This window comes from Sturnus vulgaris, chromosome 16 (genome assembly GCF_052056855.1).
Source record: "Sturnus vulgaris isolate bStuVul1 chromosome 16, bStuVul1.hap1, whole genome shotgun sequence".
Lineage (NCBI taxonomy): Eukaryota > Metazoa > Chordata > Aves > Passeriformes > Sturnidae > Sturnus > Sturnus vulgaris.
Window position 1 is genome coordinate 2,497,369 of NC_142258.1, and position 21,100 is coordinate 2,518,468.

General features: G+C 53.6%; 1 protein-coding gene and 1 long non-coding RNA gene across 5 annotated transcripts in view; one reads left to right on the plus strand and one right to left on the minus strand.

Moving 5' to 3' along the window:
- The window catches only part of RAI1 (retinoic acid induced 1), a 73,479-nt gene extending 55,940 nt beyond the window's left edge, over positions 1-17,539 (minus strand). Inside the window, exon 1 of one of the 4 annotated variants that reach the window (XM_088174253.1) lies at positions 17,477-17,539. The gene's annotated coding sequence lies outside the window, so the exon portion shown is untranslated. The other 3 variants (XM_088174257.1, XM_088174256.1, XM_088174255.1) reach the window with 3 other exon arrangements.
- Positions 414-12,807, plus strand: LOC148221871 (uncharacterized). The gene is made up of 3 exons (XR_015807172.1): positions 414-982; positions 2,699-2,795; positions 12,702-12,807. It is a non-coding gene; the product is annotated as an uncharacterized LOC148221871 (long non-coding RNA).
- Positions 17,540-21,100: the final 3,561 nt, after the last annotated feature.

Consider the following 21,100-nt stretch of genomic DNA (forward strand, 5'->3'; position numbering starts at 1 on the left):
CTGCAAATTAGCAGTCCCAGGAGACACCTTATAGAATCATTAAGGTTGGAAAAGGCCATCAAGAGCTGCCCAGACTCCTCAGGCTCAGTGTCCCTCACTCCAGTGTCCTCAAACCAGGAGTGGCTGTGCTCCCGCCCCAAAGCAGCTCCTGCAACTGCATTTTCCCTGCTTTGCTCTGAAAAAGCTCCCGCAGAGAAAACACAGAGGATCTGCCCTTGCCTCTGTCATGTTTTGGGATCCCAGAGAACAAAAAGCACCGGAGGAATGGCAGGCATTATAGTAACGATGGTGACAAATTTAATTAGAGCAGGAAGCTCTGGAGTGGATTTCAAATGGCAACACGGCATTTTGTGTGAAAGCATTGCCTCGCTCCCCCCCTTCCCCGCTCCCTCCCCGCCTCCACCACGCGGCTCCATCCAAACCCACCCCACCCTGCGGGATGCATCCCTCTAATTTTCCCACATGTTGTCCCCTTCATCCTTTTCCCCCCTCTACACTCCTGAACCAACACATTCCCGTGGTCTGGAAAATGCAACCGTAGAGCAATTCAATAATACAGCGGCCAGATGTGCAACAGTATATCCAACATGTCATTCAAAGGAGCCCTTCAGTGGAGCCGAGACATGCTATCCCGCAATCTTAACTAATACATCCTGAGGCCCTGGAGGAGTTGATGGATGTATACAATTCCCTTTCCTACAGCTGTGGTCCCTTTTAGAGGGGGCATCCAGACTCAACAATAGCCCTGCTGTTGCTTTCAAGACAGAACCTCTTCAGACAAACCCGGGCTTAATCCTGACCCCGCTTACGCCCGCCCGGGCTCTGCTGAGGTTGGTGGGGTTTGGGAGCCAAGGGCTGGGAGCAGGATCCAGCCTCATGGAGACGCTGTCTGCCATTCCACCTTGTGCTACAGGCTCTGAGAAACCTTGGTAACTGGTTGGAATAGAACCACCTTGGGGAAAAGGCAAGCGGAGAGGAGCAGGTAATAAGATTTCTAACTGGTGCTGGTAGAAAGAAGGAAGTAATATAACAGTTTAATTAATCTATGCCTATTAGCGTTATTAAAGAAAACAGGGAGCTATTGGAGATTTACCTCGGAGAATATCATCAAACGGGGACCTTCTGCGGGGAATTTTATGTCTCTGTGCCCAATTTATAACCAGCACGGAGGTGTGGTGTTAGTGACAGCCAGTGCTGAAATGTCACAGTGCTTAGAAGTCATTAGCTGGGGACACAGGGAGAGAGAAAGAGAGGATGGAGGAGGGGACAAGGGAGAAATGGGGAAGGAAGGAAAAGGAATTAATTTAATTAAAAATATCTTTAGAGCCTGTCTCTTGATTTGTGTGGTTTTGGGGCTTGGCAGAGCTGCTGAGAACGGTGTGGAAGGAAAATCAAGGTTGCTGGGGCTTTTTGAAGCTGATAAAAAAAATAAGCACACTTTTCATGTTCAGGAAGATAAATCCCCATTTTCTCAGTCTCAAGACAATCCAGTTATTTACTGACAGTTTTACTGTGAAATAAAAAGGGCTTTAAGCTTCTTTCTACTTGATGTCTCCATAGCCTGAATATTATTAGATCCCAGCCTGGTGCAGCTGGAGTTTTGGTTAATAAATTTAACGTCATTAGACAGAAAAGCCTTCGACTGAATGTTGCAATTCTTTTTTTTTTTCTCCCCCCTTTTCTTTTTTTTTTTTTTTTTTTTTTTTTTTTTACCATTGCAGTCAGACTGTATGTAGGTGGTAAGAATCAAAAGAAAGGAAGTACGCTTGGCAAATAGGGGAGTGCTAAAAAAAGGTTTTGCTCAGGCTGGGGGTTCAGTGCGAGGGCGTTTCGCCCACAGACAAGGCAAGGCTGAACCCCCCCCGCAGGGGATGCACCCTGACGTGGCGCCGGTTTCACAGCATCTCTCAGAAGAGCAAAACATTCCTGATTTCACAGTGATGGGTGCTTGTCCCACTCAGAAGGGTGGCACTGTGGGTGGCCACGCCACTGCCACCACAGCGAGGTCTTGAGTAGCCCCTGGCAGCAGCCAGACCACGATGCTCAGGGCCTGCCTTGGAGCCACCATCATGGAACTGTGCTCACGGTGGCTTTTCTGAGAAGGAAAGTCTGCTTTTCCACCCAAAATCTGCCTCGAGGCCATCGCAAGGCCAAGTGTTGGTGCAGCAAAATGTCTTGGTGGGACAATGGGGGAACAGGCAGCATGGAGTGGGAGAGGGGAGGGCAGATGGTGGTGGAGCTGCTTGTTCTTCCCGTGGGGAGCCAGGCAGCTGCGGCCCCTCAGAGCAGGGCTAGCTCACATGGAGGGAGAGGTCTCACCAAAATCCAGGCAGGTCCCTGCTCTCCCCCTCAAAGCTGCCTCCATCTTGTGCTCCCCTCTGCCACCCCCTCCCCTCAGCTGCTGCCCTCGCCATGGCTGAGTCTTCTGCCACCACAAAATGTGCCCACTGGGAGAAAGACACTGAGGAAGACACCACAGCACTTTAAATTCCCACCACACGCCTCACCTGCCTCTTCCCCAGCTCCTGCCCTGCCGCCTTCCCACCATAGGCAGGTGGCAGCCATGGCTAGGCCTTCCCTCCCTGCTGGGCCTAAACATGGTGGACTTGGGGGGATGCTTCATGTGGGGGAGCTGGTGCTGGCGTGTTGGCTAAAAACATATCCCACACGCTGGGTTTCTAACCCCAAAACCCCATAGGTGCTGTGGACACCAAGAGGAAACTTCTGTGGTGGAAGTGAGACTGAGATACCCCTACCCGGCAGCTCCACCGGCTTCGCTCCAGGAGAAACAGTCTGTAAGTCCTTTTACAAAATAAACAGCGGTGGCTGGAAGGAGAGGAGCAGGAGAGGGGTATTGGGGCTGGGCAGGGACGGTTGTGGAGCTGGGGTGCTGGGATGGGAAGGAAGTGGTTGTTGTGGGAGTAACGTCAGGAAGAGCCTCGGCTGGGGCCCGGGTGGGCAGGGAGAGGGGAGAGCCGAGTTCATGGGACGGATACGGGGAGGAAGAGCCCGAGGGAGACCAGCCAAGGGAAGAGTCCAGTGTGGGGATGGGGAACAGGCTGGTGTGGGGACAGGGAAGGGTCCAGTGTGGGAATGTGGAATTGTCCAGTGTGGGGATGGGGAAGGGTCTGGTGAGAGCCCAGTGTGGGGATAGGAACAAGTCAGGTGTGAGGATGGACAAGAGTCCATTGTGGGGATGGTGAAGGATCCAGTGAGGGGACAGGAAAGGGTCCGGTGAGAGGGCAGCAAAGAGTCCAGTGTGGGGATGGGGAAGGTGTGAGCACCCACTTGGGCAGGGGTGTGCTGAGAGACACCTATCCTGGGAGAACAACTGACCCCAAAATCCTGCTGGATTCAGTTTACTCCCCTGCCAAAGTGATTTCTAATAAAGGTTGTTTGTTTTCTTTTTAAAAATCCCTCCCTCTGGTGAATAAAAGCAAAACAAATAACCCCAAGCAGCGAGGCTGGGTGATGAGCAGCAGATGGCTGACGATAACAGGTACCTTCATACCTGTGCACCCCTAATCCACAGCCTTCCCACTTGGAGATCCAGCTCAACAATCCCAGCCCAGCTAGGGGATATGGGAGTGCAGACAGCAGAGAGCTGCTTTAGGGAAATCCAGTTTGGAGCCAAGTCAATGCATGCAGAGTCATTAATCTAGGTCTGGTGCCAATAGGGATGGCTTTGCATTAGCCGGGCCCCTTTGTAGTTCAGACAATCAGTTGCATTCAACCAGCGCAAGATAACGCTGCAGAAAGCTGAGACCATCGCAGCTCATTCCTCCTGTAAGGGGCGGGGGGAGAGGATTTACAGGCAAAATAGCATTGCATTAATGGGACTGCTCAGTATTCTGCACAGACGCTGGCGGATAATGTCTTTGCAAACTAACTGCAATAAATTAATTAAATTAATCTACTATGCCGTGCTTGTCCCCACCCAACATCAAATTCAAGGATGATCAGGGCTTGCCTTATCCTCCATAGCCTACGAAAGAATCTGATCTCACTTGCTCTAGAGTTTCTGAGGCACTGAATTGCAAAGTACCACCTGCCTCACTAAACTAATCACCAGCCTGGTGGTTTAGATCACATCAGTTTTACATGTAATTAAGACTGTCCAGGAGGGCATGCAGCTGCTTACATGGTCGTTCCCTCTTATACAGCAACGTGCCTCCTGCTCAGATAGGTGCAATTAAACAAGCCTGTTCACAGTCATTAAGCATTAATGCACCTCATTAGCATAAGAACTGGAAGAAGCTTTGATGCAGGGAACCCCGCAGGAGAAGGAGATGGAGAGAGATGTACATACAGACAGGAAGGCAAAGGGCTGGGCCACCACCTTCTCGTGGCCCCGACCAACCATTCCAGCTCCATTTCTCCAAAGCAATGAGCCATGCCGTGCCCTCCTCCCCAGAAATGGGTCTGGGTTATCTTTCTCTCCCCCTCCCCCTCTTTCTAAATTATGCTGGTGGAAAGGAAAAAAAAAAAAACACAACAAAAAAACCCCACCACACCAAACTGTTGGGATATTAACCTAGCGAATCCATTAATAAGCTGAACTCTCTGTTGGCTTTGACACAGCACACTAAAGCTTTAAAGAGACAGGGCCCCAGACACTGGAGATAGGGGCAGAGACAACAGCGCTAACAAAGAGCCACTGTTGCCACGGCCGTGGCCATCTCGGGTAGGTCCAGCTGTCTTTGGTGTTCTGTTTTCCAGACACAAAGAGCAGACTGAACCGTTTTGGTCTGAATGGCTTTCATTTGATGGTAGAGAAAATGAGAGGGAAGAAAGAAGCTAAGTAAAGTGTCCAGGAGATAAAAAAAAAAAGAAAAAAAAGACAGGGGAGGAAAAAAAGAGCATGGTGTGCTGCAGGTCTCCAGTGAGAAAGGCTGCATCTCCCCCGAGCACAAAATGGGGTTGTCTCAGGGAGCAAAGGGAAGGCGACATGGTGATTTTGGAGCAGGATGAAGTGAGGATCCGTGGGCAAGCAGGATGCACGCTCCAGGGGAGCTGGGATGGATGCAGTCTGTGTCTCACCTGCTTGCCCAACGTTTTGCACAGCAGTGTACTCAGCCCTGCCAGACCACAGACTGCAAACAGCTTGTCTAGCTGGGTTTTAATCTCAAGGGAACAACCTGTGTTTGTACAGTCCCTGGCCCCTCTGGGCTCAGAGCCCGTAAGGAGCCTCTGGCCTGGACCAGGCGCGTTATCACGCAGAGCCTCAGCCAGCTTCACTGTCACCATGGCAAGAAATGGGCTCTCACGAGGACGTGAATCAGCTGGAAAAAGTGAATCTCCAAGTGAAATGTCTTCAAGGAACCACCACATGCTACCATGGAGCCGCTCCAAACCCACACCTCAGCCCAAACTGCATCCCAAGGCACGAATAACCCTTCTGCTGCAGCCTCAAGATGCCCACGTCATGCCATTGCATCTCTTCCAGAGGCCAAACCTGCATCCCACAAGCCTGAAAAACAGGCCTGAAACGTCCATTCCAGGCTCCCCTATTATAAAGCACAGCTCTGAAAGCCAGAAATGGAAGCTGAGACCGGATAAATCAGTACCTACCCACTGGAGAGCCACACGGGCTCGTCCCTACAACGCGCTCTCTGGCCTCCATCTAGTCCAGCTCGTAAGTGATAAAAGCGTCCACGACTGCAGCTCTCATCTGGGAAGAAGAACAAACAACCCAAGTAGATCTTACCACTGGGAAATGGTTTCTAAGGGTCTCCAGAGATATCCTCTTTCCTACGCTCATTCCATTAGTGCTGTGCATGCTCCATTGTCCCAGTCTCTCCCTCCTTAGTGGTTACATCCTACAAACACAAACAGATTTCAAATCCCCCGTAGCTCTTTGGCCCATGATGATAATAATTTTCTCTCCTTGAGCACCTTTTATCTAGAGATCTGGAAGCATCTCTCTGGCATTAATAGCTATTAGCTTCTCCACCATCATGCAACACAGGGTGAGCACGGTTACATCTCACAGCTGAGGGGAACTCGGGCACTGCACAATTAGGAATTCACTCCTGCCAAGTAGTGCATCCTCTTGTGCCCTATCAGTGGCACAGGGATGGTGGTGTTCGGTCCCTGGATGAATCTGCCTAAATCCTAAAAGATTTGCCAACAGCATCAGCAAGAGGAAGAGATCCCAGGTTTGTGCCTGAGTCATCAAACCCTCTGTTTTCCCTTCTGTGCCTAGAGAAGTCAACGGAAAGTCTCCCATGGATGGTAATGGGAAATTCAGGCTTTTTGAGTCAGTAAACAGCTTTTTTTTTCAAGGGGGAGGAGGTTTGGGCAAAGAGGCTTTTACTGCACAGTCATTTTGATAAACCAAGGAGCTGAGCTTTTACCCAGCAACAGGCTGGGAGAATGACTGATGGAGACCATGACCCCAGTGAACCACAGCCTTGCTCCCCCAGTCCCTTCCCATTTGCCTTTTGTGATTACAATTAGTAGTGGGGGCTGGCAGGTGGGGGAAAAATGAAATAAAATAAACTAGAAGCCCCCCCTGCCCCGCTGCCAGCCCCTCATTGTCTGCAGAGGCTGGCTGGGGCTCTGCACACTGCAGTCCTCTGCCCATTGTACTGCTGAGAACATGCGAACAGACGCTCTCGGGCGATGGGTTTTATTGAACGCAACTTCAATGGCAAATGGAGAGAGAAAGGGGGGGGAGAGGAAAGGAAAAAAAAAAAAAAAGCCTTGAAAATCCATGCCAAAAAAAAGAGGTGGGGAGGGTGTTTTTTAATGCAATCAATGGCTCCTTCCTATAACTCTGCCTGTTGTGAGGAAATTTCTTTCCAGTAGCAGCCAGCAGCAGTCCCAAGGCTGTGACATTGCTGTAACGCTTGGAGCTCAGCTCTCTATCTCTGGCAGCAGCCCCGTCTTTTTGTCATTATTGGCTGTGATTGCAGGGGGTGCACGCCAGCTCGCCGAGTGCTGAGATATTGCTGCCTTCCCCTCCCTCTGGACAACCTGCCCTCAGAGAGGAGTTTGGGGAGGGGATGAGGGTGAAACAGGGAGCTGAATTCTCTCTGCCTCCCCTGAGTACGCTCTGATCCAAGCCCACATGGATAGGTAGAGGTCCCCAAGGCCCTTTTCGGAAAGCTCATTAGGAAAGTAGTGACAGATGCATTAGCTATTAAAAAAAGGCGGGGGGAGAAGCTATCATAGAACTTTAAAAAAAAAGCAGCAGCAGCCGCCCGACAGTTTTATTGCTGTCAGATCCTTTTTTTTGTGGGCATGTTGCAAAGCAGGAGAGGTTTGGGTAAATATCTGACGCACGCACGCACTTCCCATGCTCTGGGCTGTCTGTCAATAATCCAGCCAGGGTATTTCTCACACCCTCAGGAGGCAGCTGCCAGCTCTGCCCATTGCCACTGCAGCTACTCACCCTTCCTATCCACCCCCAGCACCTCCTGGAGAGGAGGTTTTGGAACAGGCATGTCTGGCTGCATGCAAAGCTGCGGGAAGAACCTGCCAGGATGCCACAGGGGGTGAAAAAAATTGGGCGTCAGCTGCTGCCATCTCTGACTCCAAGCTGCAGCCTGGAGAGGACAGGTCTTGGCATGAGATGCTCCCTCCTGATCTAAGCAGAGGCTGCTGAGATGGAGATTGAGTCCTGCGTGCTGGGACCTGCTGTCCCTGCAAGCCCCAGCAATGCTCTCCATGAAAGGACAGAATGGGTCACATTGTGCAACTGCACTGGACACTCAGGTCTCTGTCCATGTCCCACAGCCCACATCACAGCCCAGAGCCCTTGGAGCTCAGGGAACAGGTGTACACACATCAGTGGGAGGAGCTGCTTCCCTGCACCCAGGATGAGTGACACATCTGGCAGCAGCTGGAAGCCACAAAGCCCCATGCAGGGACCAGGGATGAGGAAGGTGGGAAATGCTGGATGAAGATGCTATGGATGGATGGATGGGCTGGCAAGCTGTGGTGGGCAGAGGGGCAGATGATGGGGAGGATGAGGCAGGTTGATGGCATGGGTTTTGTCCCTCCCCATCCTATGAACCAAAAAGGCCACCACTGCTCTTACACCTGTGTGAAGAGCAGAGCCCAGGTAGTAACAGAAGAACAACAGATGTTGCACCTGCATGACGGCTCTCGAACGGCGCCAGACGAGCTGGAATTCACATCTGAGACACAACAGCAAAGCTCTTCCCACAGACAGCAGTGGGAAGCAGGGATCAAAACACCACTTCCACAGTCATGCTCCCAACACTGGGTCCTGCCTCCACACACCCCATTTTCCATGGACCATCCTCATCACTACGAGACAGTCAAGCCAAACATGTCCCCTTCCAGGACCTCAGCATCCCTCAAAAAGGGGGCACAGCTATTTCAGAAGGAATTATGGGGGCACCAGAGGCAGCCCTCAGTCTGTGTCCACCAACCTCACCTCCTACCACCTCCCACCACAGTCAGGAGGCAGAAAAGGCAAAAACGAATCTCACTGGAGGAAAACAGCAGCAGCAGCAACTGTCCCCCTCGGTCAGGTTTTAAATGGCTCTCAGATCCCTTCAAACAAATCTAAATGCACCGATCCTATTGTGTGCATAAATCTTTGCACCGGGGCCTGCACGCCTCCACACTATTGATAAAGAGAAACGAGTCTTAAATATTTAATGAGCGAATAAACCCGTTAAGAGGATATGATTAACTGCACGCCACGGCTCTGCATTTAAGGTGTCCCTGCTGTACCTTTAGAGGGGTTTTATTTTTAAGGGAAATCGGCAGCAGCAGCTGGTGGAAGCGAGCAGCCGGGCTGTGCGGGTGCTGCACGAACGGGAATGCCGGCATAACGCTCCACTCCAGAGGCATAAATATGCCATGGGAGCCTGGGCTGCTCAGGAGGGCTGGAAGGGCTGTATTGACTCAGCCTGATGGCAGGGAGGGCAGAAAACACAGCCAAGGAGGTTTGAGGTTTTAGGTGAGGTGGCAGGAGCCAGGCTGTCGGTCAGAGAAGACACATGAACTCTGCACCCTTCCGTCTCGCCTGGCAGCGAGGGGGCTGCTGGGGGGATCAGGAGACCTTGGAGCTATTTCCAGCTGAACCACGGAGCTGGAGTGTGACCTTGGGCAAGTCACTTACGGTCACCCTCTGCCTGGAGTCGAGCTCTGTGTGAGGCAACTGGAATCTTGCCTGTGGAGGGTACGGATCGAGGCAGTGTGGGGTGCCAGGATGGTTGAACCTTCCTTTTCTCCACCTCCACTGAGCTGGAAGCAGCCTCAGCACGGGGCTGGAGCACTGAGGGCCAGGGTACAACACACCAGCCAGCCCACAGGATGTTCCTCAGGCACACAGAGAGCAGCTGATGGAAGATTTTATGAAACCAAGTGCTATAAATGTCCCCTTGCTATGTGACTTTTTATGTTTCTAAATTATTTTGATCATTATTTTTACCAGAGCGAGGTGAATAATACACAACAAACCACCGTGAATCATCATTCCAGTTTTTAGATATGTTAAATTTAGCTGTTTTGGTGCCACCTTTTTGTTTATATTCTCCAAGTGTTCCTTGCCAACAAGTTACCGGCAGGGATTTTTGGCCAGGAAGGGGAGGGAAAAAAAAAAAAGTGAGACAGACTGTTAATTTTAAGCATCAACGAAAGATATTGGAAGAAAGTGAATTTCGAATTCTTAATTGCAACAGTTTCCCTCCTCAAACCTCAAGTCTAAAAATTAAGCCTGCCCAATCGGGAAGCCAAAATCCATCATGTGATGTGAGATCCCAATTAAAACAACTCTCATTCTTGAGACCGAGTATTCACAAAAGAGCAAAGACCGCGAATTATTTGCAGAAATTATCTGGAGAACAATTTTGAATAATGAATACGATGGGGGAAATCGCAGTCACTTGGAATACTTAATGCAACTACAAAAAAAAAATCACCAACAATTTGTGAACAGAAAAGAGGTGAAACGTGTGGAATAGATCATTTAGCACAGTCCTGCCACCACCAGTGACTATTCCAAATGACCAAGGTCCCTGTTTCCTGGTTGCAAATGCTGCAGGAATTAGAGACAGAGACTGATGGACAGATGGAAGTCATGCTTGGAGATACACCTAATCAAAGAGGCTGTGCCACCACAGCCAACACGCCTGTGACCTGGTAAAATCAGGGTGAAATAACTCGGGAAACAGGATGTTCAAAGCAGCCCCGGGCAGGAGGAAGGGATGCTCCGGGTGACGCAGCCAAGCAGAGAGCAGCTGGAGAGGAAGAGGAGCTCTGACACACACTGGCCAAATCCCAAGAGGCACAAGCACACAGGAACACCAAGGATGAGCCTCTGTGTGACTGTGGCTGGTGGAAGGGGTGGGAAAGGAGAGGTTCCAGGTAGGTCTGGATCAAGCACGGGTGGATGCTGCATCACCAGATTAGATTTACTTTATCATAGCACAAGCTTTGCATTTCACCTACCAGCAATGAGCACGGAGGCCAAAATCACTACTGCCTGTAGAGTCTAGCTGGGAGGAAGGATCTGAAGGGAGAAGGCAGGGAGAGTTTGTGGGGCAGGAGTAGGCAAAGCAGAAAGGGTTTTGGAGGACCTTGGGGGATCACAGCAGGGCATGGAGGAAATGGGGAATTTATAGGGCCAGGCAAGCACCACTCAGGTGGGGAGATGCTGGGCCCTTCCCTGTCCCAACACTGAGTGAGGAAGAGCAGCAAAGGTCTGGTAGAGATGGAGCTTTTTCACATTCCAGCCTGGTCAGCTGACATTTATCAGGGTAACAAAAGGATACAGCCTGATCACAAGACAGGCTGACAGTGCATCTTCCCCTTCTGGAGAGGAAAGTCAAGAGCCAAAGTTGTAAAAAGTAGTCCAGTCATCTTTGGTATCTTCTCTTTCCTGCAGTTTGACGTGTGCAGGGATACTTCCTCTCCTCCTTTGAAATGAAAGACGAAAGAAAAATGCAAAAAAGTCTGCATTTTAGGTGCACGAATTAAAAATAAATCAAATTCTTCCCATGTTTCAGGTCAAATATTCCCCAAAGCTCCTGTTCTGGCAATCTAAGAATGTAGAGGATGGATCTCTTAAATTCCCTTGAATTCAGGATGTTTCTATCAATCTGTAGCAGTATTTCAACAAGGCAGGCTGAGGATGCTCAGGAAAGCCTGGTTGTTATATGCCTGGACTGCGGCAACCAGAGAACCACTCAGGAACTGAGAGACTCATTATTTGTTATTAACTCACCTGGAATCTCTGATTTCTTACATGCTACTTTGCTACTTGGCTGCAGAGTGAAACAGCTCCTCAAAAAATAGAAAAAGGAAAAAGTGAACCACCCACCAGTGGAGGATCATCTTTCCAGTGGATTCTAGTAGGTCACCAGAAACTGCATCAAAAGAGTGTCCTGGGGGCTTCAGTGTTTGCTTCTTGTGCCCCTTTATTTACTGTTGATTCCCTCCGTGGCAGCACTACCAGCCCCTGCAGAGATTACCCTGTTCCAGTCTCTGCTTTTCCAGGTTCAGGCACTGGGTATTTACTGCATTTGGCTGTTTTCAGAGCGTGGGTGTTTGCTTCACTTGTCCCCACAGAGCAGAGTCCCCTCGGAAAACTGTTCCAGGCAGGAAACTGCTGCTGTTCTTGGTCAGGGAACCACATGGGGAAAATCAGGTTTTTTTCAAAAAATCCTCCAAGTGAGGAGTTTATTCTGAAGAGATGGAGAACGGAGATTCCCCTGGGCTCTGCTCCTGCCTGTCTGATGGATTCCCCCCAGCACCCATCTAGCTGGTACAGTGGTTGCTGTAATGAATTTTTAGGGATAACAATTTGTTGGGATAATGACTTTAGGTGCACAGGGCATTTCTATGCCCCAGCTCTCCTGCAGCATCTGCGTGTTACCTTGCTAACCTTGCAGACAGAGAAACTGAGGCACAGGGCTGGCTCTGGAGAGGGACAAGGCTCCAACAGCACCTCCAATTGCAGCTCTCATGTGTCCCATGGATGCTGCAATATCAGCATCACCCACAACCTGGCCGAACTTCCCCTGACAAGAGATCTCCTGTGTCCCCTCTGTCCCCAGTTCAGCTGCCCTGGTGTCTCTCCTGAGCATCCCTTTCTGTCTCTGGCACCCAGCAAGCTCCTCTCCCACCAGCTGGGCTTTGCCCCAGTGATCTCAGGATGCCACCTTTGCCTGCACCATCCCCAGGAGGGCATCACAGCAGGGCTGGTGCATCTCCACTGTGGCTGGGGACGGCAGGGAGGACAATGACATTTGCTGCAGGAGCCTGACATTGAACCCAGCCAGTCAGAACGGCGGGTGTTTTGCTGGCAAGGGTAGAGGCTCTGCTCTGACACCGTCAGCGAGGGGACAGGAGAGGGAGGGGAAAGGAAAAAAGCCGAAGCAGCAGCCAGACAGCTGCCTCTTCCTCCTCCTCCTTTTGTGCAGAAATGTGGTTTTGTTTGTCAGTCAAACAGATTGTTTTCTCCTTCTTTGCAGGCCAATTGTTTCTGCTCCTGCAAGATAAGGGATTGAAAAGAGCTATATTTTTATGGCACTGAATCTAGGCCCTCCGAATTGGAGGGGAGACATCAAGTGGGAGAGGGATGCTGGTTCAAACCAACACTCCTCTCCCCAGCTCCACTCTCCAATCCCATTTCCACCCCCATTCTCCTTTTTTCTCCTTCCTTCTCCTGCCTGGAGCTGCCTCTCGGCCCTCTCACTATTTAATCTCTGTCTCTCCAGTGGACTCAGGAGGTTTACACAGCTTCATCCTCTTTGCACCATCTGCTGAAAAGAATCCGCCTTTCCCCTGCTGCTCTGTCCAGCGGCTCCTCCTGCCACCCTCCCCCCCAAAATGGGGAAAGCAGAGCCGGTGTCACCACATGTGAAGTCGAGAAGAACAAAACCCAGGAGGGGGAGTTTCCTTTTCTGCGAAGGATTTGCCCAGAAAGCACCTTGGAGAGCCAGACCCCAGAGTGTGGCAGGAGCAGGAGGCAGAGATGAGGGAAGAAAATTATCAGTAAGAGCAAGCCCAGGCCAGGGTAAGACAGCAGGATCTTCTCTTCTACAGTGGTTCAAGAAGCCTGTGTCCAGTCTTCCTCTTCCTTCTTGTTGAACTCTCCCAAATCCACAGTCCAGATGGGATGCCGTGACTCACAGTGATGGAAACGCTGGAGCGATGACCTCTGAATGACCGCCAGCATCCCCAAGCCAAAGGACCTGGAGAAGGTCCCTGCTCCAGGGACCATCAGGGCTGGAGGCATCCTCAGCCTCGCTGTATCCCAAGCATGAGTCCTTTGCTCCCAGCGCTGATCACATCGCACACCGAGGACCAGAGGGAGGATTTGCCTCTCCTCCTTGGGGGATGAGAGCCTGGAAGGGGGCAGAGTGGTTCATATCCAACTCATAAGCCTCTCAGAGCTCAGGCTTGAGGACTGAGATTCACTCAATTAATTTTGCTTTGGCAAAAAGTCCATTTTTATTGCTATTTCATGCCTTCAGTATAGATTTTCCCTGCTCGTCTCAAAGGGATAATAAAACCCGACTCGTTCTTTTTATAAAAGTCTCACACTCCCTCTCTCACCAGGCTCTGTGTTCCCCAGCTAGAGATGTAAATTTAAAGGGGAAATGCTGTCATTTAAAACAAAACAAAACCAAAAAAAGCAACTCAGAAAGCCCAGCTTTGAGCATATTCCAGCTCTCGAAACTAGGCCGTGCAACCAAAGCAAAAACCAAGCTGCCACCTTCCCGCGGTGAAGCGGCATTCCCGCAGCAATCCCAACCTCCCACAGGGGAACTGGGGGTGACTGCCAGCCCCAGAAAGCCACTCTCCATCTTGCAGGGCTGGTGGTGGCCCTCTGCTTGCTGGGATGGGTGGTTTTTGCCAGCTGGGTGCTGGTGGGTGCAGGTGGTGAGTGCTGCTCGGAGCGAGCTCGTTGTGCTTGGATGTGATGCTGGAACCCCAGCACCTGCACCTGCCTCCCTCCTCCTCCTCCTCCTCCTCCTCCTCCTCCTCCTCCACACCAGGTGAAAGCTTCGCTGCTGCCAGCCTCAAGCAGCTGGACCAGTCCTCCTGGGGGAAATCCCAAATCCACACAATTCTGAGCAGGTGGATTTTGAGCATGTTTTCAAGCAGGCAATGGGACAGGATGGTGACAGGACAACACACGCGTCTACCTGCTCCACCCCCGCTGGGATGCATCCTGCCTGCTCTTCGGAAGGGCTGTAGTTGTGGAGGATCCCTCTGAGAGGTGAAGAAGGGAAAGGGAAACTGCCTTTCCTCTGCCTTGTGCCCTGCTGCCATGACCTTCTGAGGGGGATAGGATGCGAGCAGCGGAAGCCAACTGGAAGTTTTGTCATCAGTGGGTGGCAGCAATCGCCTGGGGACAGGGCGGGGTCCCCAGCACTATCAGGATTTAAGAGCAGGTTAGACCCAGGTGCATGCCTGGTACTGCTGATACAGCCCTCTAGGACAGACTCAAGCCTGTGCCTCCTGCCTCGGCTGTGCGTGTGATTTGGTGACATGCATAAATCCACCATCACTGGGACTCTCCTGCCTCAGCAGGAACCAGGAGCAAATCCAAAACAGAAAGAATCCAAAGCAGAGCAAAACCACGCGAGGCAAGAGAAGACACACAGGTGCCTGCACTGTGCCAACCCGGCACAGGACCAGACCAGGCCAAGAGGTGACAGCCAAACCCCTTCATATCCAAATGTTTCTCCTTCTCCCCATCCTGTACCCTTTTCCTGCACCCCCCTGCCAGGCTGGCTGCACGCCCTGGCTGCCAGGAACTCGGGGCCCTGCCTGCATCTGGCAGGGCAGGCAGCGCCCACGGCGAGAGGAAATGCACAGCTCGCTCTGCTCCTGCAGGTGTGCCTCCAGCAGACAAAAGTTGTAGGGCAGCTAAAAAGGATAGGCAGGAGAGGAAAAACAAGGAAACCCCCAGGTGATATCACACTCCATGGCTAACTGATGGTCCAGCACCTCCAGGCTCACCTCTGGTGCCCCCAGTGAGGCTGTGGCACAGCTCCATCAGTTAAACCAAATTTGTGCCATTTCCTCTGATGGCAGAACAAACGGTCCTTCCCCGTTGTGAGCTGCCAAGCCTGAGGGATGCTACAGAAAAGAATTCTGCACCTCCCCCGTTTAGGGGGAAAATCAGTTGGAGTCCCTAGATTTTCCTGCAGAGCCCTCATAGGACTCGACCCTCCAGGCTGGAAAATCCTTAGTGTGCTCTGACAACCTCTGCAGCTCAGGCAGAGGCAGAGATGATTAAGACTGGCTGAAATCTCCCAGGACTCTGACATCTGAGAGGCCCCATGCAAGGCAGAGAACCACCCCAGGCTGCTCCTTGCAACCTGCAACTCCCCTCACCTTAGCACGGAGCTGAAGGGAGAGCAGGGACCCAGCGGGGCCAGGAACCAGGTCACCGCTGCTGGTTTCCAGGCAGCAAAGGTTTGGAAGAGCAGAGGATCATTTAGCAGAGCGACAGTGAAGGTTCAGAGCAGAGCCTTCAAATTACACGCTACAGAGCACTTTTCCTGCCTAAAAGGTCTCTGAAATGACTGTGGCGGCTCTGAAACGAAGCACTCTGTATGCAATTGTTCCCTGGGGCTTGCAGTGGAGACAGAGCCGGGAGAGGAGAGGTGGGTCTGCGGTCCCTGGCACAGGCAGCTCCTCATCAGACAAGGATACACACTTCTGCTGGGCTCTACAGCACAGCACTGCTGCTTCCCTAAATCTCCCTGGTGGTTTCTACCAGTCGTGTTTTTTCTTTTTTTCTCCTTTTTTTTTTCTTTTTAATTTTTTTTTTTAATTTCTCACTTCCTGCCTTGAACTTCACACAGCTCCTGGCCTGGGCTGCAGTGCTGCTGCTCAGGGTGTGGGTGCCCCCAGCCCCGTGTACAGACCCACATTGAAACCCTCGCCATCATCACTCTCACCATGCCTCAAGGCACACCTCAATCCTACAGGGAACAGGGAGGGAAGAGCACTCAGGGGGAACATGTCCTTTTCTCCATCTCACTTGGCTTCTTCCCATCTTTCTCCACTCCATCTCCCAGCAGCTCGAGGTCCATTTTCATCAGGCAGTGACAGTCACCAGGAGAAGCAGTCTCAGCACGGGCAGGCACCACGCACAGCCAACCCGGTGGGTCCCCCCACCCTCTGCCACCAACACACAGGTGACAGCACCCACATCCGCACAGCCACCACGGCGCTGCTCATCCACCTGGGGCACACACACTGCCAGCCTGGGAAAGGCAGCTGTGGGGCAGGAGCACTCCACAAAGTCCCAACACACAGCAGGGAACCATTTCTGCACCATCAAGGAGGCTCCGGTGATGCCCAAGAGCTGAGGCAGCTGGAGCTGAGCTGGGAGAGCCCTTGGAAGGTGGTGGCAGCACCAGCGATGCCCTCCCTCGGCTGGCACAGGGCCCTAGGAGCACTCTCCCATGCAAAACCCCAACTGCTGGGTTTATTCCTCCACACCATCACTTTGGGAGGTCGCCTGAGGGCAGCCAACACGGGCACTGCTGGCAGCCAAGGGGAAACAGGGCAGGGGCCAGTTGCCACAAGAGCTTTCAGCAAGCCAAAATCTGCTCATATCTAAGGGATGGCATCATTCTCCATCAAAGGCAGTGGGGAACACACATGCACCCCAACAGCATCCCAGTCTGACGTCAGTGAGAACCTCCGGCAGGTCTGCAACGTCAGCCAGGACGCTTCCACCGGCCGGAGAGCCCTCGGGATGCCGACCCCTGGGGCAGCTCAGCCCCTCCACTGGGATCCCACCGCCACGCTCAAGGTGCTGCAACAGCTGCACATTTCCAGGGAGAGTGGGAATGGACACACACACACACACACACAGAGGAATTTAAATGGAATTTCACAGCTGCAGCAAAAGGGCACAGGAGGGGCTCAGGGCTATCTATCCAAGATGCACCATGTCCCCGCTCAGCATTTCGGCACCACCGGCCGGGAGCACCGCGGCCACCCGCACCCGCGGGACCGGGGGGGCCGGGGAGCCCCTCCGTGACGTCACCGAGCCAGGGACACGCTCGCGTTTTGGGGGGATCGAGGCGAGTTTGGGGGGGGCTTGGGGGGGCATCCGGAACGGGCTCGGGTTGGAAACGCGATGCGGTGGGAGCGCGGGCGGAAGGGAAGGGAAGGGAAGGGAAGGGAAGGGAAGGGAAGGGAAGGGAAGGGAAGGGAAGGGAAGGGAAGGGAAGGGGATGTGGCGGCGGGTTCGCGGTGCCACCGCCGCTCCAGCGGCAGCAGGAGCGCAGCGGGCCCGGCGGGAGCCGCGGTTGCAGCCGCAGCTGCGACGCGAAGCCCCGGGGGGGTAACGGGGCGGCGGGCAGGGCCCCCCCCGCCTCCGGCAGCGCTTCGCTCGCCCGGCCCCTCCGCTCCCCTCGCTTCCCCAGCCGGCCCCTATCACCCACCGCCCTACGCGGGCCCTCCCCGGGCTCGGCGGCCCGCCCGGTTCCCCCGGAGCCGCGTCCGGAGCCCTCCTTACCTGGCGGGCCGAGCCCCGCTGCCTCTCAGCGGCGGCGCTGGGCGGGGGCGGCCCCGGCGGCCATGCCCGGGCGGCCGCGCCGCTCTCCCGCGCCGTGCGAGCCGCCTCGGCGGTGTCAGCGGGCGGGAGCCCCGCGCGGCGCCGGGAGCGAGGGGAGGGACGGCGGGGGCATGACCGAGCGCCGTCGGAAGTGCACGCGCGCCCGCCGCCTGCCCGCGACCGCGGCGACACCTGCCGGCAGCGCCGCCGGTGGCACCGGGAACGGCGGCGGGGCGGCGGCGGCGGCGGCGGGCGCTGCGCACACCGCGGGCAGCGGGGCACGGCACACCGGGCAGCGGGGGCAGCGGGGCGGGCGCTGGGCACGGCACAGCGGGAATCGGGACACGGCACAACAGGCACCGGGCACAGGGGCACGGCACACTGGGAGCCGGGGCACGGCACACCGAGCACCGGGGTGCTGCACACAGGGCAGCGGGTGCTGGGCGCCAGCAGGAGGAACCGTATGGCAGCTCCTGAGCTGGGCAACGGGGGCCAGGCAGTGGAGGGTGGAAGTGGTACCGGGCGCCGTGATGGGTGCAGGCACTGGGCATCGGGGACCATTCGGTGGCAGCGGTGCTGGGTGCAGGGAACCCCCCGGGTAGCATCTGCCAGGTTCTGGGACAGGGCACTGGAGGGTTACACCGGTGCTGGGTGCAGGGCATCCCACTGGGCAGCACCTAACGGGTGCTGGCACTGGGCAGGATGAGGTCCCTGCAGACACGCACCAGACCCTGGGTGTCCAGGTTTGAAGCTGGAGCTGTCTCTGGGCTTGCATCCACGTTTGGATCAGGACTGCACCACGTGTGGGTCTGCACTTGGGTCTGTGTCTGGATTTAGATCAGGATTTGGAACTGGATTCTGATCCACATCTGGATTTGCATTTGGAGCTGAATTTGGATCCACATCTGGACTTGCCTTTGGAGCTGGATTCAGATCCTCATCTGGATCGGAGTCTGGGACATGCATCTTTCACAAAGGATGGATGTATCCTTTCCACCCCCTGCTCTGCGAGCATTCCATGGGTGCACAGAGCACCATCACCCCACGAGGTGTTCATCACTGCCCACTTACCCTGCTCTGCACAGCCCGGGGGCCTTCAGGGGGAAGCTGGGGTCTGCAGCAGTGTGACAGGAGCCCTGACCAGGGAGCAGAGGGGAGGGACGAAATGGCAGCGGTCCCGCTGGCCTTGGCTGTGCTCAGCGGTGCGTCTGGGGCTGAACGTGCTCCAAGGAGGAGCCGAGGTCAGGGAGGGGGATGAGTGCAGGAAACATATTAAGTGAGGAAAATTGGCTGCAGCCAGCAGCGCTGCCTGATGTTTGCCTGGGATTTTCCTCTCCATCAGGTATCCGGTGTAAACCCTCGCTGCTGGGTGGTGGCAGCTGGTTATTCATGAGCATCTTGGATGTGCCACCGGCCACCAGCACCTGCTGTGCACCGAGAGGGGTGGCACCCAGGACCCCTCCGTGTTTGTGTCCCCAGTGCTGACACCCAGCTTTGGCCAAGGCGACGTGTGCAGATATTTTAAGAGGAAGATTCTGTGCTCTCACAGCTTGACTGCTAATTTATAATCCTGTTTTCCTATTAAAATAAAAGCCTCTCTCTTATTCCCGAACGTGAGAGCCAAAGCGGAGCTCTGAGGAAGTGCCCTGTTTGCAGAACACACTGAAACACACAAAGGAAACGAGGCAAAACCAGCGTTTTGCACGTTTTTGAGCCTCATTTTAGCTGGGACTTGGAACAGCAGAAGGGAAATCTTTTCCAGCAGGATGTGCACAGCGGGGGTGTGCGTGGAGCTGCTGGTGTCCCTTTGGAGCAGGGCCACCTGCCTGCCGAGGGACAGCAAGCGCTGCGGGTGCGTGTTTGTCCCCGAGGGGTGCAAGGTCCCTTGGGCATCCCTGGGATGAGAGATGGAGCAGCACGTCCCCCGTGGGGCCGGCCAGGCGGGGATGGCAGCCGATGGCAGGAAATACCTGCTGCTCCGCCGCTTCCCGGCCAAAGCGAACAAGAGCGAGAGTGTTCGGAGGGCGGCTGCGGCCGCGTGTGGCAGGAGGGGCCTCCGAGGGACACACAGGCCATTGTTCCTCGAGGATGTGGGGCGGAAATTTGGATGGACCCGTTGCGTGCCACGCTCCCGGCATTTGCCGGGACTGATCCCAGACTGAGTGGGACCCAGGATCGGTTGAAGTGCATCAGGGTGGGAATTAAACACTGTGTCTGGTGATGGGCTCACTGATATTGGTGGTGGGACAACCCTCTTGAGAGGGTTCTCCTGCTCTTGCAGCTGGAGCATGCACATGCCCAGGGACTTTCAGCCTTTCCAGAGCTCGTACTGGTATTTGTTGTGGCCCTGCAGTAGCTCTGCTGTCTGCTTGTTCCACCCGCACCCCACCAGCCTCGCAGCAACCTGGGAAGACATTTAATACAGGCTGGGTTTGATCTGCACTTTGACATTCCTTCAAGTGTTCCCTGGTGTTTTCCTGTCGCTTGCACAGCGCCTTTTCCCACCAACGCTCCCTCATTGCTGTAAAAAGGAAGAAAAAGGCTTGCAGAGTGTGCCCAGCCTTGCAAATCTCTAATTACCCACGGCACATCCTGGTAAATGGGCTTTCCCTTGGAGCAGCGTTGCTGTCAGCAGGGATGGGGTTCAGTCTCTCCCCAGTGTGGCTGATCATGCTGGTCCTCCCATTGGCCTTGCAGAGAGAGCAGAGGGGCTTGTCTGGCTGCTCCCACCTGGCTCTGCTCTCCTTCCCCCAGCACCCATCTTTGCACCGGCTTCCAGGTCTGAAGAGGTTTTTAAGGCTGGAAAAAGGGAGAGAGAAGAGAATGTGCTGCTCTCCTTCCGTGCTTCACCCTTTCTCAGGAACGGGCCAGATTGTTTCCATTAGGAAAAGCTGAGGATCCAAGTATTTGTCAATGACCAGGAGAAGATTTGCTGATGGAAGCTGCCGTTCCCTAGAATAATGTTGAGCGAGGTGCTTGGCGTGGACCCATCCTTTTATGGTAAAATTAGGGCTAAACGCTGTGGAGATTTGCATTTGAAGTTGATTGATACATGGCATTAGTGCACGCGTAGATAATTTTGTATTTTGAGATCGCTGAGCAAGGAATAATTTTTATTTTGGGTCAAAGATAAGGGCATTGCGTTGAGATGAAATATGAGGGGGTGCTGATCTGTGTCACGGACACTGCGTTTCTCTTGGCTGGGTAAGGGGATGGCAGACCTGCATTACCCATTCCTGCCCTTGCTTTTAACTGCTTTGGGTCTGTGCCCGGTGCAAGGAGCGATCCCCTGCTGTCACTTAATGCCAGGATACAGTTCCAACTTTACAAGCTTTGGAGTTTCCCATTATTGAAAAAAAAAAAAAAAAAAAAAAAAAGGAGGAAGAAACCCCTGTTTTATTTTATTTACTTATTTTAGTAGCTGAAGGCTGTGCCACTGAGAAACATTAATTAAATAGAGCAGTGTGGCTTGATCATTACGGGAAAGGTGTTGGGAGAGCGTTGCCAAGCTGGCAGTGTCTTCCAAACCCCCCTCTGGCAACCTGGACTGATGCTGTCAGTAGCACCTTGGCCCTCCCAGCTGCT